Raw genomic sequence first — 27,536 nt, 5'->3', positions numbered from 1 at the left:
AAATCAATAAAGTGATTGTGTTTAGTTCTGTTTTTCTGTCTCTGTATGCTATAGAGTGTGACAAAAAATCAAGCATTAATTACTTTCGAATTAATTTGAACTTGAACTGTTATCTTGGCCTTCAGCTACCAATCTAAAAGAAATCTAGTCTCTCTAATTCTATACGCACTACAGAATACCTTATCAGCCTGTCAGTTGAATATTGTATCAGCCCTATACAGAGAGCCTAGTTACCACAGAATATCTCCAAAGGCACTGGGCATGCATATTATGGTATGTTTCTTTCCTGTTGAACTCAAACCCCATCTAACTTGACATCAGCCTGCGCATATAAATGAAGGTCTTTTTCAGGCTACCTAGCATTTTAGTTCAATTTTTTGTGTTCCTTTTCCCTCACCACGGTAGTGTTCCAAATCAGATTTAAGATTTCCCATCATGCTGTGTAAAGATAAAAAACAATCAGAGGTGAGTCTTATAGAACAATATCTGCTGATTGTACTTTGATTCAGTTCCAGATGCCAAACTTAATTACGTAAGTTTTTGCCTAGTGGCTGCTGCCAGTGAGTTAGAAGGAATTCCCTGCTTCTGTAAGCTTCGAAGCACAATCCAGATACCTGAAAAGGACTTCAATTAAAGAACTCACAAAGAAAAACTTTTTGATGTAGAGGACCTTACAAAACTTTATGAATTAAAAAAAAAAAGATAGTTGGAGTTGTATGTAAAAATTAAAAAAAAAAAAGTGAGAAATAACAATGCATATTTGTTTGGTTTTTTTTAAGAATATACATTATGCATGCTCTGGTACTTCTAGTTATACTTTGCATTATAAATATTAACTATAAAATCTCTGTTGTTTTTATGTAAAACCCTATGCATCTCAATAACGACATAGCTGTGTGTGAATTATGGAACATTTCCAGTGGATTTGTTCCATATATTCAAAAGGCAAAGCCTTTCCTCCTTATTTACAACAGTCTTTAGATTAGCAGGTAGTTTCTGTTCATAACACAGGATGTTGCAGGTCAGATAAATATCTAGCCAATTTTTATTCACAGTTCTGTAAACTTGAGTCAGTTGCCCACACTGAAGTGTGCAAAACCAATTGAAACACATTACAGATATGACACAGGATCTCTAGTCTATTCAAGTTTAAATAGAGGCCATACGAAATGCCTTAAGTCATCTTAAATGTCAATACATGTTGTCTCATGGGCATTTGAACTGAGTATTTAGTTCAGTACAAAGATAGCATAGCAGGAAATTATAAATAGAAATCCCATATCACTAGATAAGACTGAAATAATTCATTCAGACACTAGAATTTAAGGGAGGCATTCAATCCCCCCCCAAAACATAGATGATAGATAGATAGATAGATAGATAGATAGATAGATAGATAGATGATAGATAGATAGATAGATAGATAGATAGATAGATAGATAGATAGATAGATAGATAGATAGATAATCTACGTGTCACTGAGGTGTCTAAGTTACTTGCTGTCCTGGGTTTAGCAGTAGCAGTCAATTTTTCTCCTTAGTAGCTGGTGCAGTGCTGTGTTTTGACTTTCAGCCTGGGAACAGAGCTGATAACACTGATGTTTACTCTGACCAAGGACTTTGTGAGTCTCATGCTCTGCTAGGGAGGAGGGAAGGCCGGGAGGAAGCAGGGACAGGACACCTGACCCAAACTAGCCAAAGAGGTATTCCATACCACAGAACGTCATGCCCAAGTAGGTAACTGGGAGCTACCCAGAAGGGCACTCTCTTCTTGGTTGGGCTTGTTTCAGTGGGTGGTATCGTATTCTCTTCCCTTGTTATTTCTCTTATCTTTATTATTATTGGTGGTAGCAGTAGTGATTTGTGTTATACCTTAGTTACTAAACTGTTCTTATCTTAACCCGTGGGAGTTACATTTTTTCGATTCTCCACCCCATCCCTCCGGGAGCCGGGGAGCAGGAGGAAAGAAGAAGGTGGAGGGGGGGAGTAGAACCTGGTTTAAACCACGACACTTGCATATCCAGTGACAAGCTGTTCAGTATAGTTTAAGGAACCTAGACAGCCATTCATCTCACTCCTAAGACACTAAAGGCTACATTCAGTAGCCTGAATACAGTTGTTATTGTGACTATTATAACACATCCACATGAAATGCAGTATGGAGAAGCAACTGTGAAACATAGAATTCCCCAGGGCATCTTAAATATTCCATATTTATGGAGATGAATTCAGGCTTGAATACTATCTACCTCCTTATTATACTTTACACCCTACTCCTGAATGCAAATAGACATATGAAGAAAGAAGAAGACCACTATGATCCTGGTCAATCTATTAACCAAACAACTGTATGTACACTTTGGGACTCTGGAAAATAATTCTTCCCTCCAGGCAGAAACCTGCAGGATACTGACTCAGGCCAGTGAAAGTTCTGCAATGCTACTTCCTTTGAACGATGTCTAAATTACATGTTAAATCTTCACTAAGCTTCAAAATTCTCTTTGTAAAGCAAATTGTGTTTGTCAGCTACATTGCTACCAATTTCTTGTGTATTACAAACCAGATTGATAAAGTAGCATGGTATTACACTTCCATCTGTTCTCAGCTTTCTTCCATGTTGTGATGCATGCTACAAAGGAAACAATTTTAACGTTCTGTTAAATGGATAATATGTTTAAAATATAGCATATTTGTACAGCATGACATTGAAAATACATTTTCATATGTTTTGAGCAATGAAATGTGTCTAGTTTAAAAAAGATAGTCATATTTATTTTACAAAATATGGCACTGAAATATGCCAAATTTCAGAAGCTTTAAGGCATCTTCTTCCTCTGAAATACAGTAGAAATTTACTTTTTGTTTGGAAGATCATGCTTTTCTTTTCTGGTTTGTTTTTTTTTTTTTTCTCCCATCTTGCTCTCCTTTAAAGTGAGTGGAACTGTTGACAGCTGAACTTGATCATAAGGTAGTTCTGTTTGTTATCCAATAGAGGGAACACTCAAACCTGGCCCTCCTGCAAGATAACAGGATGAAATGTTCCTGCCGAGACACCTGGACAATCAATGCTTTCTTTCCTGTGCTTTGTTACTGTAAAGTATTATAGATGACCTACTTTCTTTATCCTCTCCAATAATGTAGAAGAGTATCAGATCCAGCTAAGTTGCCAATGTGATCCTTAATTTCCAGTTTAGAAAGTAGCTGTATCCCAAAGGAAAGGTAGTGGATCAGATTACCATCTTGAGCGGCATTAAGCTAGATAAGCAAGGCTAAATAAAGCTTTATAAAAGGCTTGAAACCTGACAGTTGATTTCCAATATGAGCTGTTTGGTTTTTGTTTTTTGTTCTTTTTTTTATTTTAAATTAATTCTTCATCTTAAAAATTAAGTTCAAGTGCCATAATCTAAACTTTCTTAAATGACCTTTACAAGCTCAGCTAACAGTATGTGCTATGTGAAAAAAATATATTTCCGTGAAATTAATTACTGGCATTTTTTGAGGTAAAGAAGTTGAGCAAAGTACATCAAGATCTAGGTTTCCTTTCTTTGTTCTGATAATCAGCCATTCAATTTTTACTCGGTGTTATCCAAAATAAAAAATAAATAAATAAACAAATCTGACCTTACATTCCATTTGATGTCTCAATTAACGTGCCACAGAAAGTGTTCCTTCTTTCACTTACACTGAAATGAATATTCAGAAACCTTCTCAGTGATGTTAGAGTTGGATGAACATTCGGCCTGAAATGACCCAAGAATTCTAGGAAACACTCAGAGATCCACAGGGAAGTCTGAGAAGTTTCATACTACAAGAAAACAGTTTTGTAGTTAAGTTCAAATGACCGTGGAGAATCAACTACCTTGTCTAGATGCCAGAGAAGAAACTAAAGAAGCAATTATGCTTGGGGGTGTGCTGTAGGGAAACACAGATACTAACGTGCCTTACAGCAGAGAATTCATATCTTTGCTTAAAATTCAAGGACATTTACCTGTAGGATGTAGTCCAGGATGCCTGAACACTTGCTCCAATTGTTCCTATTCAGTCTAGACTTTCAGTTTGGACCTTTAACTAGGAGCAATATAATAAAAAGCTAATTATTCTGAACATTTGCAAAAGTCACTAATTACTACATTATTTCTGTTTTCTAATCCTTATATCATCATTATTCATAATCAGTTTTGGTTATGTTTCAGCTCCTTAAGCTGTTTATCTTTTGCATTGTATTTTCCCTTTGCTCAAGCTTATAAATAAAAGTGAAAATACACTGGACATTCTTAATTTGGCTAACATTGCAGAAATTCTTTTCACTCTAGGTGCTTAGCAAGAAAGAAAGATTATATATACTAGTACTGTTGTTATACCAGGGCTTTTAAAGTTATTTATTACACATCTAATAATAACATAGATGGAAATACATATATTCTTAGGGCTAAGGGTTATTTTAGTTATGTGAGAGGTCAAAAGACAAAACACTTCAGTCCACTTGTCGGTTATTCAGTAGGTAAGCATCAGTTTCTTTTCCGTACTTACATCTTCACTTCAACCGATCTTGGGAAACCTAGTTCTTCAAGGCAGTACTCAGTACTAACATATCTGTAAGAATAGTAAGACTAGAATAATTTACAGGTAATGGTTTTTGCACTCACTCTCCCTGCCCTGTTTCTTACATAATCCCCAATAATAAGACAAAAAATTGTAAGATGAGATTTTTTTACAACTTTAGTTGTGGTTTTAAGTATATAAAGTAAAATAAAGATTAACCAAAGAATACAAAAAGGCTTGTTAAGTAACTTTGTATTTTTGCATGAAAGCCAGTTATTCCTTAGTTGTATTATCAGTGAGAGAAATAAATATTCATTTCTGCTCTCGTGTATGTTATTATTTCTTTGAGAACTATAATTGTCACCTAACACTGACTACAAAACCAGATGAAAGTTATTGGTTTTCTTGTCTGAATGAGGAGGAATAAAAGCCTTAGCAGATCAGTATGAATAAACCCATTCAAATTTAATATAATGCATGGCTGAGAATTATCTTCACAGAGATCATTCAGTATATTATCTATATTAGTGCCAGAGAAGTCATTGGCTCTTATTCTGTTCAAAATAAAATTCTGGAAGGAATACCACTTTTACAGAAATCCTATAACAATGATACTGGAGAATTCCATGAATGCAATATTGAATTAGGTCATCAGCACAGCCTGCTGTATCATCTGTTTTGCCTTTTCCCAGAAGACTAATACATCCCATGTGAGGATTTTATAGTTTGCAAAGAAAGATGAAGAGAGGAAGATGTTCCTTAGCAAAATTTCACCTTAGCAGCCACGGAGTTCATTTATTAAAGTATGTGACACTTAAGAGACTTCAATGAACTGGAGCTGTAGTTCTCATAGTACAGATGTTGATGGATACTGAAGTTTATACTAAACATTACTGCATCATAAATGTGGTACAGTGGACATCTGCTATAGTTTCTAGCATTTTTTTCATATTTTCACAGTAAGGCCCTATGCCTTACTTGTCTGCATAGCTGTTGTAGAAATATATTCCTTGGCAGCTGCACTCAAGCTCATGTTGTTTATCTATTACTAGAAAATGTGGACAGAGAAAAGGTCATATTGTTTGTATTTTCTTGTGACCATAGATATCTGATTCCAACACTTGAGTGTTATTTTGACATTTCTCTAACAGCTTGGAACATTTTTTATATCAAAGAGCTTAAGAATGCCTACTGTCTTACTTCTTTGCACTATACTTACTCTTTAAGTCATTCTGGCAATGTAGGCATTTTAAAAGTATGTTTCTGTACTTAAGGGGAAATGAGAACTCTTTAATCTTCTGGTGGCCTATTTATGAAATTGTACTAGCTCATTAAACATGCTTAGGGTATGGGGGTGTTTTCTTTATACCCTTATCCTATCTGTTATGTGTTTATCTGGATTTCTTCATGATTAAGAACATGATTGAGAAACAGTGACATATCATAGGGAAAGAAAGCACTATCAGAATTCCAAGCGTGCTGAAACTACTGTTGGAGATGCAGGCCTTATGAGAAACTTCTTTTTTTTTTTAATTTACAGCAATTACAGTTAGATAAATTTCCAAAAACACATCAGCTTTTCTATGTGTAGACGAATCCAAATTACAAACATTTTTCATCCTTTACCAATTCTAATATGAATTGTTTAAAATTATTTTCAGTATTTTGGAGATGCTGTAATGCTGTCATGTGAAGGCCTCTTGAGAAATTCTGTTTTTAAAATATCCATTATATCATGTACTATGCAAATTATACTATGAAGTAAACACATTTTTTCCTTTGCTTTGTGCTCTGGGATCATAAAGTTAGTTACACTGAACTCCATAAAACGAAGAAAATAGAAGGAAAAAAAATGAGTGTAGCAGTCTTCTACACTTTTATTTAATCTGTGCATTTACAACAGATTTTTTTTTCTTTAATACTATGCAAAGTTCATATCTTTTAAAGAACAAGTCATGTGGAGATGAGAACCTAGGTCTGACCATAAAACTTATCCAAAAAACTATCAAGAGGAACTCATACTCTCATGTGCACATAGACACTATGTTAGTTGAGACTAACAAGGAATTTCCTCCCTCGGTGAGCTCCTATTTTCCATTCCCCTGCCATGGCACTGGTGAGTCCTTCAGCACTGAAGTTTACCCTGGATTGTCACTCTTAATGAAATAGGTGAAACTAATTAGAATCATAGAATCATAGAACAGTTAGGGTTGGAAAGGACCTTAATATAAACCAAGTTCCAACCCCCCTGCGATGGGCAGGGACACCTCACACTAAACCATGTCGCCCAAGGCTCTGTCCGCTCTGGCCTTGAATACTGCCAGGGATGGAGCATTCACAACTTCCCTAGGTAACCCATTCCAGTGCCTCACCACCCTAACAGGAAAGAATTTCCTTCTTATATCCAATCTAAATTTCCCCTGTTGAAGTTTTAACCCGTTACCCCCTGTCCTGTCATTACAGTCCCTAATGAAGAGTCCATCCCCAGCATCCCTATAGGCCCCCTTCAGATACTGGAAGGCTGCTACGAGGTCTGCATGCAGCCTTCTCTTCTCCAGGCTGAACAGCCCCAACTTTCTCAGCCTGTCTTCAAACGGGTGGTACTCCAGTCCCCTGATCATCCTTGTGGCCCTCCTCTGGACTCGTTCCAACAGTTCCATGTCCTTTTGATGTTGAGGACACCAGAACTGCACACAATACTCCAAGTGAGGTCTCACGAGAGCAGAGTAGAGGGGCAGGATCACCTCCTTTGACCTGCTGGTCACGCTCTTTTTGATGCAGTCCAGGATACGGTTGGCTTTCTGGGCTGCAAGCGCACACTGCTAGCTCATGTTCAGTTCCTCATTGACCAGTTAGCTTGACAATCACCTGTAAGTATCATATAGAAGGTAAAAGGTATTGTTGACCAGAGCTGTATGATTCTTCTCAGGTGTAACCTTAAGAGACCTGAAAGGATCTGAGGGTGCCTTTTTTCCGCTGTCACACCTGACACAGGTATAGGACTCCATCTATCTCATATGACATGCTCATAATGCTAAATTTCCTTCCCATACTTGTCAAGGTGCAGCCATTTATTCTCACATGCATCAGTCCTTCCTACAGTACCTTTCCTTTGCATAAACAGCGATTAATCTAACTAGATCTTACCTGCATATACTGTGCTCTCCTATGAAGGAGAACCAATTGATCTTCTTTTGTGATATCCCCATAGAACTCAATGCTGCTGATTATTAGGTATTTTGTGGATGGCGGACGAAGTGGGGTTGTTAATGTTTTGTTTGTGTGGTTTTTTAATTCTAGGAAAATAATTATGGAGTTCTTCGTGACATACCAAAAAGACAATGTGGCCTGTAACCTGAGTCTGATGTTCAAGAAATATTTTCTCAATTATGTAAGAAATTTGAGCAGCCAAAAATATCAAAAATTCAAGTGGATTTTGCTATCTCAGCATGCATTTAATTTGTTTGCTTACTTACTTGTTTTGTTCATAAGCCAAACCTGGATGAGCAGGTGTTCAACTCTATTTCCATTCAAGGCAGGTTGTTTATGATATGAAAGAAAATCAGCTGTTAAGGAATCAAAATGTGAAACAAATATATCAGTTTTCCTACTGTTCTGGTCATTTGTTCATATCATAGAAAATGTTGGAATACTACTTTGGCACTTCAAAATAAATGTATCCCTTTTATAAATAGATGGAGCTGTGGTTCCCGAAATCTCTTGACATGAGATCATGTGGAGAAGTAGGTGGTATTTTAAAAGAGGAGAAAATGCAGTCCACTTAAATTCTCTCATAGAGCTGTGGAAATTCTTTGGTGTCCAAAATGTTGCTATTTTTCTCAGTTATAGCAGTTAAATGAAACGTATTACATCTCCCTGCAAGTCTTACCTCATTTAATTCCAAGCCAAGCAGAATAAAGGTTTTTTTCCATTTTGCTCAGGTAAGGCAATGTTTGAAATAGTGACTGATTGTACCTCCTGGCATCTGATGCAAGGAATTGTTAATGAACTGCGCAGGGCTGCAAGTTTTTATATTCATCATACTGAAAATACTCCCAACAGAATAACTTCTGGCTATGTGTGGGTTTTTATTTATCTATATCAACATATAATCTTTGTCAGTATCTGTGTCTTTCTGACCTCATGATATAACTGCACAAAACAGCTTCATTTCATAACCAGCGATTTATTTTTTTTTTTAAGGAAATAACCCCCCCCCAAAAAAAAATTTAACCATTACCTCAGTGCCACATAAGACTACCAGAACACAGGAAATGTCCTATTGAATTAGACCTTCTGGGTCAGCCTGTCTAAATGACAGTTTCAGACAGTGACAATGGGGATGCTATTAAGAAAGAGAACACAAGCTAAGACAATTGCTTGGTCCATCCCCTTTGTATTTCTTCACCATCCAGAATTTTTGTAATAGGGACATTACACAATATATGCCTGCATAGTCTCTGGTGTAGTTTAACCTTGGCTGGCTTCCAGGTGCCCATCTGTCTGTTCTCTCACTCTTCTTCCTTGGCAATACAGGCAGAGAAAATAAGATGAAAGAGCTCATGGGCCAACATAAAGACAGGGAGATCACTCATCAGTTATTGTCACAGGAAAAAATGAATCAGCTTAGGGAAGATTGATTTAATATATTATCAAGTAGAAAGAGAGTAAGATGGTGGCAAATAAGAACAAAACTAAAAACAACTTCTTCCTCACTCCTACCTTCTTCCCAGGATCAGCTTCACTATTGACTCTTCCACCTCCTCATAGCCCCCGAGTGGCAAAACGGGATGTGAAATGGGGTTGTAAGTCAATTTCACAATGATTTGTCTCTGTTGCCCTTTTTTCCTCATGCTGTTCCTCTGCTCCAGCATGGAGTCCTTCCCATGAGATAAAGTCCTTCAAGAAGTGCTCCCACAGGTCACATGTTGTGCCAGAAAATATGCTACTGTGTGGGGTCTCCATGGGCTGCGGCTTCCTTCATGTGCCTTCTACAGTGTGGAGACCTCCATGACCTGCAGGGTGGGTATCTGCTTTCCTGTGGTCCTTTCCATAGGCTGCAGCAAGACAACCTGCTTCACCATGGTCTTCTCCATGGGCTGCAGAGAGGGATCTCAGCTCTGGTGCCTGGAGCACCTCCTCCCCCTCCTTCACTGACCCTGATGTCTGCAGGACTTTTCCTCCCACATTTTTCTCACTCCTGTCTTACACAGCTCCTCAGACTGGAAAAACAAAATGAAACTTTTGTAATATCAGTGATAAATGCTGCTATGACACATTTTTCAAACTGCCCAACTGAATTAGATGTGTTGACAGCTAGAGACATTTCAGCTGCTATTGTTACTAGCAGACTGCTCTTTCTAACCATTTTTTTAATATACGTTACATAAATTTGTACATAAGATAATATTAAAGCAGAAATTTTGTCTTTGTTTTAAGTGGTTGGAGTCATGAAATTCAACAGGAATTCAAATTTAAGTGATTTGAAATGTAAAACCTCTGCCCTCGAAGGATAAACCATTCAATTAAGTTATCATTGAGTGGTTGTTTTATGATTTCGATAAAACTTTGATTCTGAGCAATATTGCTAGTTATGACTGATGTAGTAGTTACGAAATGTCATCTGTGTGAGGGTGATGCTGCTTAGCTCCTTATCTTTCAGAAAAATGTTAACTGCACTATCTCACCTTGTTCAGCACTTAACTGACTAGGTCTACACTATTTTGATAGCTGCTTCAGAGATGCCATAAGCCCAGCATGCTCTGAATTACCCTGGTTTTCCATCTGAAGGATTCTTTGTGGTAAAGTAGTAAGTGAACAGATCTAAACATAATATTGCATACTCAGAACGTGTCATGGATGGAGTGATGCACTTCACTTGTAAGAGAGAAGTAGAAATATGTTTCATGCTATAAAACGGTGATTAACAAAATTTGATAGTAAATGCAACCCTGGTTTAACAAGATTCGATGGCAAGGTACACATGATCATTTACTGCACAGAGAGCAGGTTTAGCCAAAACTGCAGGGAGACCCTCCCATCAAGTCATGAAGCCCAGAAAGGACTCCCTTGCTTTCTAAACTCCTCACAGTGAGGAGACTAGGTGTGGCTGGATCCAGTCTTAGTCCCAGACTTGGTGAACAGTTTATGTCTAAAGGATTATATATGCACAATCAATCTTTTATATCTCTTAGCTAAGACTTTAAAGTTTAATATGCTATTAATCACTTACTGAGAATCTGTTATGAAAAGGAATCTGTCAACCTCAATAATTAACCTTTAAATGTGTTCCTACTCAAGAGGAGATTCTGGCATTCAGCCTGCTGCCATGCAGGAAATCTTAATAGGCCCTGGGTTGTCCAGTATTTATGGATTAAGATGATTTACTTGTAGTCATGTTTGCATACTGACTGCAGAATCTTGGTGTTGTGGGTTAAACCCAGTCAGGCAATTCTTTCACTCACTCCCCCACTTCTTGCCCTCCCCCTACTCCTGGAGGGATGGAGAGGAGAATCAAAAAGAATGCAACTCCCACAGGTTGAGATAAAAACAGTTTAGTAACTAAGGTATAACACAAATCACTACTGCTACCACCAATAATAATAATAATGATAAAGGAAATAATAAGGGAAGAGAATACAACACCTCACTACCAGCCGACCGATAACTCGCCCCCCCAGCCTGACCAAGCACTGACCCATATCTCCTCCAACCCTGCTGTCCTCTAGCCCTTCCAGGTAACTCCCAGTTACATCCTGGGCATGACGTGCTGTGGTGTGGAATACCTCTTTGGCTAGTTTGGGTCAGGTGTCCTGTTTCTGCTTCCTTCCGACTTCCTCTCCTCCCTGGCAGAGCATGAGACTCACAAAGTCCTTGGCCAAACCAAAACATCATTGTTATCAGCTCTGTTCCCAGGCCGAAAGTCAAAACACAGCGCTGCACCAGCTACCAAGAAGGAGAAAAATGACTGCTACTGCTGAACCCAGGACACTTGGGTGAGTCAGATCTTCACCAGGATTATGGTTGGGGGATGGTGGTACAAATTGATCAGATTAGCCCTTGGCTATTGTGTTGTTATCTGTCTCACCAGAATTAAGTCAGATCCAAACACATCCATTACCACCACCACTGATGGTTATCTCTCCAGCAGAACTGGGATATAAAGGTCAGGTTGAAGGGCAGTGGGTTTGCCCACAGAAGGGCAAACATAACACAGTCATTTCTGAGCGTGTATTTCAAGCTCACTGTATAGAAGGCTGATGAATCTGAAATTTATTCACAACTTTTTCAATACATTGTTTTGAGTATGTCACTGAATTAGATTATGCATGAAAATAAACTAGTTACTGCTTCTAAATGGAGAATACCAGAGAAGGGGGATCTCTTCAAGCAACTGCAGGTTAACTGAATCCAGTGCTGAGGGAGCCTTCAAACCACATCAACAATCACATATGACCTAGCAAGGACTGAAAGCTTTGTCTGTTTGTTAAGACTCCATGTGAGCTGTGATAATCTTCCCATATGTGTTCTCAAGCCTTATTTTTCTCTTCTCTAAAAATAAAGTCATGCACTAGAAAAACAAACCACTAAAACCTTCCTTCTCCCCCCCCCCCCCAGAAGATACACACTGTAGAGACTTGTTTTCAGAAAAACTCAAGTCTGCAGGGCCTTAATCACTTTCTAGTGCTTTCATATTAAATGTTCAGTTCTATTAAATATTTCTGTCTGTGTTTTAAAGTCCTTTGTGAGACTGATAAATTAGCTAACTGATTTTTGTTTTCTTTTCTTACAGTTTTCGGTCCACCTCGCAGATAAAACTCATCAGACTTCTAAGAAGACAAATATCCAGCAACAATAGAAACAAGATTGAACAATTCACTAATCTGATGAGAATGTCCTCAAACATCATCATGTTCTGATCAAAGCATACAACTCACTTTTTTGAGTTTTATTTTCCTTTCAGTAAATTATTTTCTGTTATTAACACAAAGGGATAAAGTGAAATGGAATGGAGAAAAAGTCCGTATTTATTTCTCCTAATGAAGGGAGTTACTTTGATACCCTACTGGAAAGTGACATATGAAAATTCAGGAAATTGTCATTTTGAAACCAAAGATTGCCTAGCAGAGCGGTGAGGATTTTTTAATGTTATTATGAGTTTCCATTGAAGGGGGATGGAAGGGAAGTGAAGCTTTAGTGAAAAATTTCATAATGAAATTTCAGGTTCTAAAAAGAGAATCTGAAAAGTTTCAGTCCAAAAGGGAATGATTTAAAAACAATTTGCTAATTCTTTAAGTCCTTCACAACTGAAATTAGGAAAGGTAAGGTAGGTGCAACAAGTTGTTTGATGTCAACTCATCCAACACTTCAGAGCTACAGGTGATACAGTGAAATAAAAGATTTTCTTCATTTTAAGTTGAGACAGTCTTTCTTCAGATTTTTGTTATTGTTTGGTTAACATCTTTACAACAGAAAGAAAGAAGAAAGTAATGGTTTGGATATCTGAAGAAGCAGTTTTTCAGTAATCGTTATTCCCCATTGAGGTCCAATTCACTCATTCCCATCCCTTCCCCAGATTCCCTCTTCTATTGCATGAATGATTTTTAATCACACTGAAGAGAATTTGCTGGGAGAAAAGGAAAACCATTACCCAAACCCTTTAAAAATGTAAGCTTTATTTTATACATGACCATACTCTGCATACTGTATAAAATATAGATATAAGAAAAAATAACAAAGTATATTATCTATTACAGAGACTTCACTAAATTTCTTTTACCTGGCTTTGAAGTATGAGTTGACTTCCTCATTAGTTAATCAGATTAACTCCAAAATGGAGCATTAATTTAAATAATTCTACACTAATAGCCTTTCAAGCCTTCCCCAAGCAACCACTAAGATACTTAATTAGTTACAGACTTTAAACTTATCTTATTTGGGTCAGTCAGCAGGAATCAGACAGCTGACTCCTTTTTGCTTCTAAAAGTGAATGAAAACCTGAGCTACCTGAGGATTCTATTACATTTCTAAATCTATTTCGAAATACACCTGCAACAATGTAGTAGGTATTTGTCCAAATAGTTTTTATAAAAAATTATATTTCATCAGAATCTATTATTGAACAAAATCATAAACCTGATTGAAAACTTTCAGGTAGAAAAACAAAGTTTTGAAAATAAAATAAAAACTACTTTTCATCTTGGGATTGAAAAAGTGAATGCTTTAATTTTAAAATATATCTCAGGAATTTTCTTCAAAACAAAACAAAAATATATTTGAAAAACTAATTTAACTGTATCTCAGTAACTAATTGAGATTCCCTCAAATAAAACTTACATACCCTGTACTCCCAATCTTAGTTAATTAGTTTCCTGATCATAACTGTTTTATAAGATGTGGCTTCCTCCTTGATATCTACTCCTTCTAGCCTACACAATAGTCTAGTTTAAGAGCTCTGTCTTTTCATCAAAGTATAACTACTGTATTTTTCCTAGCCTGAAATGGTTCATTTCAACACAGTGAATTTTCAAAGGCTCTCCAGTCCTTGTCATTTTTTTTCTGGCTTTTTATGCTCCCCTAGTGATTTTTTTATTTTCTTTTTAATGTCAGTAGTTCAGATAATTGGGTCAAAGACACATATGCCACTGCCAGTATTTGAAGACACAGTCCTCTCAGAATAACATTTTCCTTATAATTACTTAGAATGTCACTTGAAAAATCAGTTTTTGAAAAAAGCACACATACTCAGGATGTTACTTTTCAGTTGTCCCCAAGTGATGTTTTGCAATCATTTGTTTTCCTCTATCTCATTCTGCTTGGGGTATTCACAGTCAGCTCCTGTAGCTGAGGCATCAGGTTTTTCCATTCGTCTGTCCAGCTCATGGCAAGGCTTGACAAACTTTGCAGGCAGTCGCCATGGACCTGTAGGCAGGAGGACACAAATATAGCCCTTCCTCCAGGTTATCAGTTCTTGAGAAGCAGACAGGTTAAACTGCACATTGTTAACCGGTGAGGAGTTTGCTGAATCTTTGCCTCTTTTTTTTTTTCCTTCACTCCTCGGCTCTGGCGTCCATCCTGTCAGTTCCGTTGGTGGAGCACCGGGAGCTGAATCGGAGGTCAGCTTTTTTTTTTTTTTTTTTTTCCCAGAAGTCTCTCACCCTGCTTTGCACAGCTACAAACGCCGGCCTGCTTGGCAGCAGCTATTCGGCAGCAGCTATAAAAGCCTGCCTGCTCGGCAGCAGCTACAGCTGCCTGCTTGCTTCAGCAGCAAACGTAAATACCTGCCGGCAACTGCAATTTTGCATTAACCCTTTCTTGCCCGAAATGTTAAACTGCTACCGGTTAAAAACTTTTACATGAACCCAACAACAAAAAATACACAGAACACCATCTGCCCTCAACACACACACACACACACGTATGGGATCCTGCAAGCACACACCACACAACTACAATATTTGAAGCACAAAATCCAGACAATCATTACTCCCACTACAGTCCCACGTACAGAACATGGCACAAGAACCCTGTGGAGACTAACAGGAAACCAACTCCGAGAAGCATCATTGCAGTGCGAGGTGGCAGGCTCAACCTTAGCGGGCATCCCCTCAGAGGCTCTGCCTCCCCCACATCGTATGAGGCTTGGGCTTTTATACTGACCAAAATGCACACTCATTCCGACACAGATGGCTAGCCTATGTTGGAAGAAGTGGCCAGCAATATCTATAAAGCTCTCCAAAGGTCGATAGAAACCTGGACATACTTATATTTACCAACTTCTAGTTCATGAGTATCACAGAGAGACTGTATTAAATGAGTCACAGTATGCCCAATACCCCTGAAAAGAGCATACGAGAGACCTTCCCACCACCAGAAAATCACACAATACGTCTGTATCCCGCGCTGATCTCACTTCCCTTAAAGAAAGACTGAAAACATCCCTAAAACAGACGTCCTGAGCTCAAATTTCAGTTCATTCAATCACTGACAAGGGGGGTGTCCTGGGTCTCCTTGGGCGGTGCTGACTCTTTCCAGGGTTTCACCCACCAAGCTGGCACCCACCGCAGACCGGAATGTAATTACACATATAACCTCAACCGGTTAGTTTTGCTTCCACAGGACCTTTGCAAATGCTGGTTTCCAAATCCTTGTACTGGACCAGAATACCCAGAGTTTTAGTCATATAACCTGAACCTAATGCCTGACCATGTATTATAGCAGGGGAGTCATTAAAGTCTCCTGTCAATCGCAAAAAAAAATCATAACATATACAGCTTGAGTATAAGAGGATTTTAAACCATATGTGGTCACTGCTTGTCAGGCCTCCTTAACTATTTTGAGATCAAAAGCTTCCCACTGTTTACCCCCCTGCTGTGTAGTAAACACAGGATATGCAGGATATGACTAGAATATAATTGGTTAAACACAGGTGTGAGAACTCGACCTCGAAAGCTTGCCAACAGTCCACAGTTCTCTTTAACTCGGTGAATTCCAGCCTCTTATCTTGCTTGCTTAAGCTTCTTTGGGCCTCTCATGGCCTTGCTGTATCTTTCAGGATTATTCAGAGTTTATGTACCAATTATGCATTCTCCCGTGAGAACACTGTCTCCACACCCCTCCGCCCTTCCTTCCTTCCCCCCTTCCCCCTTTCCTTCCTTCCCTCCTTCCTCCTTACCTCCCTCTCTCCCCACTTCCCTCCTTTCCCCCTCGTCCCTTTCCTCCTTCCCTCCCTCCTTCCCTCCTTCCTTCTCTCCCTCCTTCCCTTCCTACTTCCCTCTCTCTTTCCTTCCCTCCTTCTTTCCTTCCCCCCTTCCTTCCATCCCCCTTCCCCCCTTCCTTCCTTTCATCCTTACTCCCTCCCTATCTCCCTCTATCCCCCTTTCCCTCCTTCCCCCCTCATCCCTTCCCTCCCTGCCTCCCTCCCTCCCTCCCCTCTTCTCTCCTACACAGAAACGTTCATACAGAAAGCAGAACTATTGCACAATTGCAACAACATGCTAATAAGAGTAGATTTTATTCCATTTGCAGATGAAACTTTCCTAGTCTGTAATCTTCTGACAGTTGCTCACCTCTGCTTGCGCATATATTGATTTATAACATGAAAAACTGAGTTATGGTATGGTTTAATCACTATACTTGAACAAATGTTTAGGCATTGTTTTACTTTTTTTTTCCTGTACATTTTTTTCCCCTTAAGATATTTCATATACTTCTGGCTAAAGGTTTCTCTTAGGGTGAACCAGGAGAGAATCCAAAATGCAAAAATTAGAATATGTTTTCTTATGCTGGTCAGGATTTGTTGCCTGGAAAAAAATATCTTTCAAATAATACACTTGAAAACTAACAGAAAAAAACTCTGCTAGAGAAAATGTGCATTTAATCTTATCTAGTCTTATTGAGAAACTAGTCAAAAAACGGAAAGGTCTATGAAAAAAAAAATACTTATTAAAATGTGGCCTTACATAATACATGGACGTCATGCTGAGATTAAAAATGTTCAGTCTCTCTTTTTAAGCCATGAGCTTCACTTAGAAGAAGCTTCTTTATATTTGGGAACTAAAACTAATTATATAACTAATTATATAAACTAATTATATAAAAGAAAATATGATAAGAATGCAAATTTCATTTAACACCTAAAAAGTATTGAAACGTGTGATGTGAAATGTGACTGTGATCTTTCCCTTTACTCTTAAAGCTGTAATATAGTTGTTTTTTTTGTAAAATCTGTGAATCTCCTTGATTTTTTCCTTTAAAAGCAATACTTTTCATTTGACTATGAGATTGAGAAAAAAATAATATAAACATTGATCTTAATAAAACCTGAGTCATCATGATAAATCATAAAATGCTTAAAAATGTTTATGATAATTTTGATTACAAATTCATTGTACACAATTAATGTTTTAAAAGGCCACTAAATATTATTGCAAAAACAATGCCTTTTATAAAAGTTTCTTGACATTACCAATGTATAACGAATAAACAGTGATTTCTTGCAATCCAGTCAACATGACCATTAACATTTTGATCTGTCACACAACATATCTATCTGCAACACCATTTCCTCTTGCCACTATATTTATACTTGCAAGAGTAAAAAAAAAAAGAAGTTACACACATATGAGCTGTTATGTCATCATCAGCAAATAGGAATAATGAAAAGTTGGTTGATAAGAAAAATGAACATGAGCAGGCAGTGTGCGCTTGTAGTTCAGAAAGCCAGCCGCATCCTGGGCTGCATCAAAAGGAGTGTGACCAGCAGGTCAAAGGAGGTGATCCTGCCCCTCTACTCTGCTCTCGTGAGACCTCACTTGGAGTATTGTGTGCAGTTCTGGTGTCTTCAACATAAAAAGGACATGGAACTGCTGGAACAAGCCCAGAGGAGTTCCACCAGGATGACCAGGGGACTGGAGCACCTCCTGTATGAAGACAGGCTGAGAAAGTTGGGCTGTTCATCCTGGAGAAGAGAAGGCTGCATAGAGACCTCCTAGCAGCCTTCCAGTATCTGAAGGGGGCCTATAGGGACGCTGAGGAGACACTCTTCATTAGGGACTGTAGTGACAGGACAAGGGGTAATGGGTTCAAACTTCAACAGGTGTAGTTTAGATTATATATAAGGAAGAAATTCTTTACTGTGAGGGTGACGAGGCACTGGAATGGGTTGCCCAAGGGAGTTGTGAATGTTGAACCCCTGGCACTGTTTAAGGCCAGATCGGACAGAGCCTTGGGTGACATGGTTTAGTGTGAGATGTCCCTGACCATGGCAGGGATGTTGGAACTAGATGATCTTAAAGTCCTTTCCAAACCTAACTACGCTATGATTCTATAAAAACAGAAGAAACTGATAAGACAAATGAGAAGCAAATTGTAGCTGAATTTGAAACACCTTTCAGACCTTGATATTCTTTCTTGAAGGACACTGGCTTCTTTTTTTTTATTTATTGGATACTGCTGACTGATCATAATGAGGCAATGAGAAAATATAAATCATGCCAATCTAAACCAGTCTGTTTTATAAAGCTATGTGAGTTATGTTTCCAACTAATAGATTTAAGAGAAAGTGTCACATTTGCAGAATGTTAAAGGAATTTCAGCCAGTTTTTTCATATAGCTTTACACCAGGTTCAGTGTCTGATCATGACAATCAGTGATCATGACATGGTCAAGACAGGATTGTTATTTTATTGCATATGCAGTTTGGATTATGCATTTTAATATAGATTTTGTGAAAGTAGCCTGGCCTCCTCAATTCTTCAGGCAAAGTAAGTCATACTGAAAATTTCATTTTCAGAAACCCACTCATATTTTCTCTTTTGTTTCTTTTTGTCTATCCTGACAATCCAGCAGTCTGTGCAGCTCACACTACATTAAGACGTGGCCTTTGTTTGCAATGCAATATGATTATAACTGATGATTTTCCTTTCTGTATTTCTGTATATGACTTTCTGGCCCAGCTGTGTGCACCTTACACTTGATTTGCATGTGCTATAATTCTGAAGTTCCTAAATATGAGAATTCACTGTAGCCTGCAGGATCCATACATGCAAGAATGTGTAAAACCAGTCAGACTCCTTCAAGACAATATATTTAGACAAAAGAAAGACGCATTTTGGAGCGATATGAAGAAAAGAGTTTAGGTTAGACTTTCTGCTATACACGTTTCACGTTGTAGAAAATGGTATTACCATATTTGAGTTATGTGTATACTCACAGTATCACAGTATGTTAGAGATTGGAAGGGACCTCAGAAGATCATCTAGTCCAATCCCCCTGCCGGAGCAGGAACACCTAGATAAGGTTGCACAGAAATGTGTCCAGGCGGGTTTTGAATGTCTCCAGGGAAGGAGACTCCACAGCCTCCCTGGGCAGCCTGTTCTAGAGTTCTGTCACCCTCACTGAGAAGAAGTTTCTTCTCAAGTTTAAGTGGAACCTCTTGTGTTCCAGTTTGTACCCATTACCCCTTGTCCTATCATTGTTTGCCACTGAGTAGAGCCTAGCTCCATCCTCGTGACACTCCTCCTTTATATATTTATATACACTAATAAGGTCACCCCTCAGTCTCCTCTTCTCTAAACTATAGAGACACAGCTCCCTCAGTCTTTCCTCATAAGGAAGATGCTCCATTCCCTTAATCATCTTAGCTGCCCTGCGCTGGACTCTCTCCAGCAGGTCCCTGTCCTTCTTGAACTGAGGGGCCCAGAACTGAACACAATATTCCAGATGGGGTCTCACCAGAGTAGAGGGGAAGGAGGACCTCTCTCGACCTACTAACCACCCCCCTTCTAATACACCCCAGGATGCCATTGGCCTTCTTGGCCACAAGGGCACATTGTTGGCTCATGGTCATCCTGTCGTCCACTAGGACCCCCAGGTCCCTCTCCCCTACACTGCTCTCTAACACGTCGTTCCCCAACCTGTCCTGGAACCTGGGGTTGTTCCTGCCCAGATGCAGGACTCTACACTTTCCCTTGTTATATTTCATCAAGTTATTCCCTGCCCAACTCTCCAGCCTGTCCAGGTCTCGCTGGATGGCAGCACAGCCTTCTGGCTTGTCAGCCACTCTTCCCAGCTTAGTGTCATCAGCAAACTTGATGATAGTACACTCAATTCCTTCATCTAAATCGTTGATGAATATATTAAATAATACCGGTCCCAGTACTGACCGTTGAGGCACTCCACTAGTTACAGGCCTCCAACTAGACTCCGCCCCATAGACTACAACTCTCTGGCTTCTCTCCTTCAGCCAGTTCACAGTCCACCTCACTACCTGATCATCCAGACCACACTTCCTCAATTTAGCCGTGAGGATGCTGTGGGAGACTGTGTCAAATGCTTTGCTGAAGTCAAGGTAGACCACATCCACCGCTCTGCCATCATCCATCCACTGTGTTATTTCCTCTTAAAAGGCTAAGAGATTGGTCAAGCATGACTTCCCCTTGGTGAAGCCATGTTGACTGCCCCTCATAACCCTCTTATCTTTGATATGCCTTAAGATGGCACCAAGGATAAGGTGTTCCATCACTTTCCCAGGGATGGAGGTGAGGCTGACCGGTCTATAGTTACCCGGGTCCTCCTTCTTGCCCTTTTTGAAGACTGGAGTGACATTTGCTTTCCTCCAGTCCTCAGGCACCCCTCCTGTTTCCCAAGACTTGGTAAAGATGATGGAGAGTGGTCTAGCAATGACTTCCACCAGTTCCCTCAGCACCCGTGGGTGCATCCCATCTGGACCCATGGATTTATGGATGTCCAGATTGCTCAACTGGTCTCTAACCCATTCCTCATCAACTAAGGCAAACTGCTCCGTTGACCTGACTTCATCTAAGGTCTCAGGGGTACAGGGCTCTTCAGGACTGCCTGCCGCAGAGTAGACAGAGACCAATGTTGTAATCAATGATAAGAAGTCATTGTTAATTTTCCATAAATTTCATGAAGAATTCCCTGAGTCAAGAGTGGTTTTGTTGCAAGAATAATTCAGATAAGACTGCTTGCCTTTAAACCATTGTTGTTTGTAATGTATAATTGGATACAGAAATATTTTTGTGGTGTGGTTTGCTTCTTGCTGTTATTATATGTAGCTGCATTTTTGTTGTAAAGCTTGTTGCAATGATATGGAAACAGCACTAGGGTAGCTAAGGGGAAAAATACATTCATGGGTTCCTATTCCATACAATATGAAAAGGTTAATATATGTCACATACACCCTTTCACCCTAACTCCAGAAAGCTATTGGGATTCTCAATGGTATAGTTTCTTTTATTCTTACAGCTTTATTTTATTGGGTTGGTTTCCTCCTCTGATTACCTATATTTCACATACCAGGGTATATTAGAGTGAAAATAAATCATACATTAAGCAGAGGAAACTGAAGACTGCAGTACTTCTCTATAGACAGCAGTTGCAGCTTTCTTTTAGTAAAATACAGTTCCGAGTCATACATCCTTTTGGAGAAATACTGCAACTCCTTCTTTCTTCTACACTTGTAGCATTTGTCAAAGTATTTTTTCATATGAAGAGAGAATGTTTTGAAACCCTCAGTCTTCCTGTTTGTAATTTTTCCATCCCAGGTAACTGTTTTTGCAAAACACAAAATCCAGTTTGTGACTGTATTTGGGTTGTTTTTTTCCTCAAATACTCATTAGTGACAGAACTAGGTAGTTTAAGTCTTAGCATTAACATATGGTACTAATAAATGAGAGCAGAGATATATTTCAGTCTGACTGTTTGACGCACTTTATTTTTTGCCCTCAAAAAATTACATTCTGGTCCATTGTTGGTTTTTGCCTGTTTGTGTTTTCTTACAAAACTGCTTTTCTTTGTAAAATATCTATCATATTTCAAATAACTTAGATATAATATTGTGCAATGAAGTGACCTACTTGGAGAGGACTAGTATAACAAAGTAACAATTTGCTGAGAGCCTGAAGAGAAGAAAATACAAGAAATATTTTGGTAGTTGCATTATACAGTTTGAACACTGAAAGCCCATGGAAAAAAAATTAATTGGCTTATTCTTTTATGCCATGATCTAAACTAGACACACAAGACAAATCAGATAACAGACTATGCTCCTGCTTTTCTATATATATACCTCACTGCAAGCATATAAGACGGGTATTTACGTTGGACACTAATGTGTAAATCAAAAAGAAAGCAACCTTTATCTTTTTAAAAGAGGCAAAAAACTCCTGATCAAAAATCAAACATCAAAATAAAGCTTATCTTATTATCTAGAAACACATTCCTCTTCTTTATAAGAAACTGAAACCAGAACATTACAATATTTGTTTTGTGGTATTTACAAATATATTTTAATAGGCTTTACATGGGTCAGATATACATGAGCAGAACAGATGATAGAGACTGATGAAAAATTAGGCTTCACTTACCCACTTTATGCATTTTTGCATTTTGTGAAGCATCATGACCATTAAAGGCACAGTAACTAGTCTTTGTCATAGATATGTGTTAAGTTGGTCAAGCATGACTGCCCATTGGTGAAGCCATGATGACTACTCATGATGTTTTTCTCATGTTTCACAGGCTTGGAAGTGGTTTCTCATATTAGCTGGAGAACTAGCACGTAGTTTTCTGGGTGAAGGAAGATGTGGACGACATTGCTTTCTTCTAATCTTTGGGTACTTCTTCCAATCACTATGATTGTTCAAAGATTATTCAGAGTGGCCTCATAGTGACATCTGCCAGCTCTCTTAGAACTCATATGCTGGTAAGGCTACACCTGAAATTCTGTGTCCAGTTCTGCACACCTCAGTACAGGACAGATATAATAGAGAGACTCCAACAAAAGGCTGCAAAGGTGATTTAGGGACTGGATCAATTCTCCTATTAGGAAAGGCTGGAACTGTTTAGCTTGGAGAATTCTGAGGGAAACTTGTCATGGTACAATTGTATTATTGTAAATACCTGAAGGGACGGTTTAAAGTGGGTGGAGCCAGGCTCTTTCCAGTGATGCCCAGTGACAAGACCAGAGACAATGGACACATACTGAAATGCAGAAGATGTTGTTGTATGGGCTGGATAAGCAGTGAAGGGGATTGAAAATTAGCTGGATGGTTAGGCCCAAAGGGCCCAACATCTGAATGATGTGGTAGACTGTACCCTCAGCAAATTTTCAGATGACACCAACTGGGATGGGTGGCTGATATGGCAGAGTGCTGCCATCCAGGGAGACCTTGACAAACCTGCAAAAGTCCATGGGACCATATGGGATACACCCAGTTTGTCAGAGTGTCAGGAAACACTTTTTCATTGTGATGGTGACTGAGCACAGGAACAGGTTGCCCAGGAAGCTCGTGGAATCTCCTTCCTTGGAGATATTCAAAACCTGCCTGAACACAGTCCTGGGCAGTTGGCTCTATGTGGCCCTGCCTGAGCAGGTCCCTTCAACGTGAGCCATTCTGTGATTCAGTGAACCTCTAGCAATTAGGAAGCTTGAAAGCAAAACATTCCATACACTGGGTTACAAAAAAAGATAGCAGAGTTGCTCTTTTCTGAAGATAGTAATGGTTTTAAAGAAATCTCTTCCAAGGAAATATTTTCTTTTAAATCACATAGCAGAATTCTAAGAAAGAGAGGAATGAATCTTGGGAAAAACATTCTTCAGGGAATAGTTTATGGCCTGGCATAAAAAGGAGAAGCTAACAAAATGGCACTTTCACCAAAAGCTGAGATTATGGGAATGTGGTCCTAGTAATTTCCTTTTACTTATATGCTGTGATCTTCCAGTTTTATATATCTGTATCTAATAGTCACACTGTGTATTTTTGCTGTAAGTAAGTCTTGTATTTTACAATTCGAATCTCATGGTTATAGTGTACAACTTCCTCTTAACTCTTCTATTTTTTTAATGCCTTTGCCAATTTTCCTACTACTAAATCTGAATGGCAAAATATCAAAATGAACTGCAAATTAAAACAAGTACTTTAAAGGTGTATGTCCCCAGTAAGTACCGAATCCAGAAATATGTTGATTTCTTTCCAGTAATTTTCTTATTCTTTTCAAAACTCTGGATCTTATCAGGGGATATTGCACTGACTATGACCAATACTAATTGAAAGCAGGATATATTTTCTAAAAGTTTGTTCTACTAATTGGAAAAAAGCAAAACCAAACAAACCACAGAACAAACCGAAACAAAAAGTACCACTCATGAAAACTCATCCCTTTGTTTCTATAATAATTAATGACAAAATTCCTTTTAAAAATGCAGAGTTCATCAACCCTACCTTTAAAAAAGTGATACTACAGCAGATAGCTTTCAGGGAAGATATTCAAGAGAGTTGTTTGAATTAATTTTCTTCATGAATTTAAGCTTGACACCTAGAGTGAATGAGAAACCTGCCTTAAAAGGAAGTTGCTGCCAAGAGAAGTCCTGCCTCTGGGAATTTGTCAGTGAAAGAAGGGCATGGTCAGGTCAGATTTTCATTTTATATGTTTCGCCAAGTGTCACCACAAAGCAGAACATATATCCTAGCTCAGATAGAACTTGAAAAACCCCAAGCCATATTCCATATTGTACAATTTGGAAGATAATAGAACATACATTTTTCTTTCTGAACAGAGGAAAGGAAGGAAAGTAGTCAGAAATTAAGCATGCTCAGAAATGTATGTGGGACCAGGCATGAAGATTTTTACACCACATGAAACTTTTTAAAATATAAATTTAATGTATGATTTGATGTATGTACTGCAAATAAGAAAAAAATGGAACATGCAATAAGCATTACAAAATACATGACATTTTAAAATTCCCTTAATGACTAGCCAAAAATATTATTGGAACCCTAGTCTGAGAGAAATTTTTTTGTATGCATGGCATTTAGGCCTACACTACATGAAAGATTTTTCAAAGTGTAAGATTCTGAATAGATTCTACTGTTGAGATTACTATGAACTGTAAAATTCAGTGGAGTGCCAGAAACTGCCAGCTGGAAAGAAGACAGGGGAATATCAACAGACTGCCTTCAGAAGGAATCCTGATGTGTTGATGTAATAGCCGGATAATTAAATGATTTTCCTGCTTTAATATTCCATTTACAAAGTACTCATTTAGCCTTTGAAGTGAAAGACTTTGGAGATCATATAAACATATCCTACGTTGAAAACCATCTCTTAAAGAGCATTATATTTAGCTTTGTAAGCATTAATCCTAATAAATGAGTAACTAAGGTTGATGAAGGATTAGGAGGTGATTTGAGACAGCCAACATGCCCTGACCAACCAAGTGGCCTTCTGTGATGGAGTAACTATATCGCTGGACAAAGGAAGACCTATGGATGTTGTACATCTGGACTTGTGTATGGCCATTGACACGGTCCCCTACAACCTCCTTCTCTCTAACTTGGAGAGATATGGTTTTGATAGATGGACTGTTTAGTGGATGGGGAATTGGTGGGTGGTCATGTCCAGACATTAGTGGTCAATGGTTCAGTGTCCAGATGGAGATCAGTGACAAGTGGTGTCCCTCAGGGGTCCATATGGGAACCAGTACTCTTAAATATCTTCTTCAAGGTCATACAGCACCTTCAGCAAGTTTGCAGACAACACCAAGTTGAGAGGTTGAGAACCCTGAGGGACAGGAAGAAGCAGCTGGAAAAGCTCAAGAAGTGGGCCCATGTGAACCTCATGAGTTTCAACAAGGTGTCCTGTGTTCATCTGTAACAGTTATTTTTCTCCTTCTTAGTAGCTGGTGCAGTGCTGTGTTTTCAACTTTAGTCTGAGAACAATGCTTGTAACACACTGATGTTTTTAGTTCTTGCTAAGTAATGTTTACACCAATAAAGGACTTTTCAGCCTCATGCTCTGCCAGTGAGGAGGGGCACAGGAAGCCTGAAGAAAGCATAGACAAGACACATGACCCAAACTACAAAGGGGTATGCCATACCACAGCACATCATGCCCAGTATATAAACTGGGGGGAGTTGCCCGGAAGGTCCAGATTGCTGCTCGGGTCAGGCTGAGTTGGCAGATGGTGAGCAATTGTTTTGTCAATCACTTATGTTTATTGTTTTCTTTTCATTTTCCACTTTTAGTTTTATAACCTCTCCCCCTGTTATTCCCCTTATCATCATTATTATTGGTGGTAGCAGTAGTGGTTTTGTGTTATACCTTAGTGTTGTGGTTTAAGCCCAGCCTGTCACTCAGAAACCATACAGCCCACTCTCTCACTCCCCCACCCTTCATCCCCCCACCACCCTCTCCCAGAGGGATGGGGAGGAGAATCAAAAGAATCCCATGGGCTGAGAAAAGAATAGTCCCATGGCCTCCCATGGGCTGAGAAAAGAACAGTCCAGTAACTAAGGTATAACACAAATCACTACTGCTACCACCAATAAGAATAATGATAAGGGGAATAACAAGGGAAGAGAATACAATACCACCTGCCGATACCCAGCCCCACTGAGCAGTGAAGTAGCCCTTCCGGGTAACTCTCAGTTACATCCTGGGCATGACGTGCTGTGTTATGGAATACCTCTTTGGCTAGTTTGGGTCAGATGTCCTGTCTCTGCTTCCTCCCAGTTTCCCCTCCTCCCTGGCAGAGCATGAGGCTCATAAAGTCCTTGGTCAGACTAAACATTACTGAGCAGCAACAAAAACCTCGGTGTTATCAGTGCTGTTCCAAGGCTGAAAGTCAAAACCCCAGTGCTGCACCAGCTACTAAGAAGGAGAAAAAATGACTGCTACTGCTGAACCGAGGACAGTATCCACCCCTTGGTCCATACCATTCACGCCATGCTCGGATCCCACATTTTCAATATACCACCTCTCTTACGTATATATATATATATATGCACGCATACACACACACAGATGGAGAGAGAGAGATCATTTCTTAGTGCATGGACCAATCCCTATAAAGCTGCTGAGTCCATTCTGTCCATGATGTTGGGTTCCATCTCTTGTAACAATCTTTCAGAACAGGAGAGGCAGTGTGCAGTGTTGGATTGTTGCCTGTTGATGATGATCGTTCCTTTACTGCAGAATTCGTCTGGTTCTATCAAAGTTCATTCTTTGTTGGGATGATGGTCGGAGGGAAGTCAGGGCCAGTCGCTCGTGACCTGAAGACATTTAGTTGGTGGACTATAAAAGTATTACATAGCAGGCAACAACATACAATTGAGTTCATTGGCTGTTTTCCCCTAAAATCAAATCCCCTTGAGGTATACATTGGACTTCCCCATCTTCCCACATTACCCACCAAGTATATCCGGGTCCCTGAGCAAAAGCAATCCCACAGGTGGGTTTGCCTTTACCTGAAGCAGGAATAACCCAGACTGTCTTCCCCAGCAAATTCTTTTTTCTGGTGTTCCTCAGTGGCCCGACTCATGGATACATGAGCATCTACATGGTGTACCTTCACCACCAAGTTCTGCACCGAGGCAGCACAGTCCAGCAGCCCGGATGGGTTTACTTCTGTGTTGCCAGTTGCTCTGCTTCCGTTGCTGCAACCACCCCCACAGGGCATTTGCCACCATC

General features: G+C 39.2%; 1 protein-coding gene and 1 long non-coding RNA gene across 2 annotated transcripts in view; one reads left to right on the top strand and one right to left on the bottom strand.

Moving 5' to 3' along the window:
- LOC134166696 (uncharacterized) overlaps positions 1-27,351 on the bottom strand; it is a 122,934-nt gene extending 95,583 nt beyond the window's left edge. The window contains exon 1 of the long non-coding RNA XR_009965957.1: positions 26,833-27,351. This is a non-coding gene — a long non-coding RNA (uncharacterized LOC134166696). The remainder of the gene's footprint in view (positions 1-26,832) is intronic.
- The window catches only part of LOC134166689 (T-cell activation Rho GTPase-activating protein-like), a 1,836,444-nt gene that overhangs the window by 1,323,153 nt on the left and 485,755 nt on the right, over positions 1-27,536 (top strand). The gene's annotated exons all lie outside the window — the stretch shown is intronic.

Source organism: Pezoporus occidentalis, unplaced genomic scaffold (genome assembly GCF_034315485.1).
Source record: "Pezoporus occidentalis ecotype Australia unplaced genomic scaffold, CSIRO_AGI_Poc_V1 ctg27, whole genome shotgun sequence".
NCBI classification, from domain to species: domain Eukaryota; kingdom Metazoa; phylum Chordata; class Aves; order Psittaciformes; family Psittacidae; genus Pezoporus; species Pezoporus occidentalis.
The sequence above is the reverse complement of the archived record's forward strand: the minus strand, read 5'-3'. Positions and strand labels throughout refer to the sequence as shown.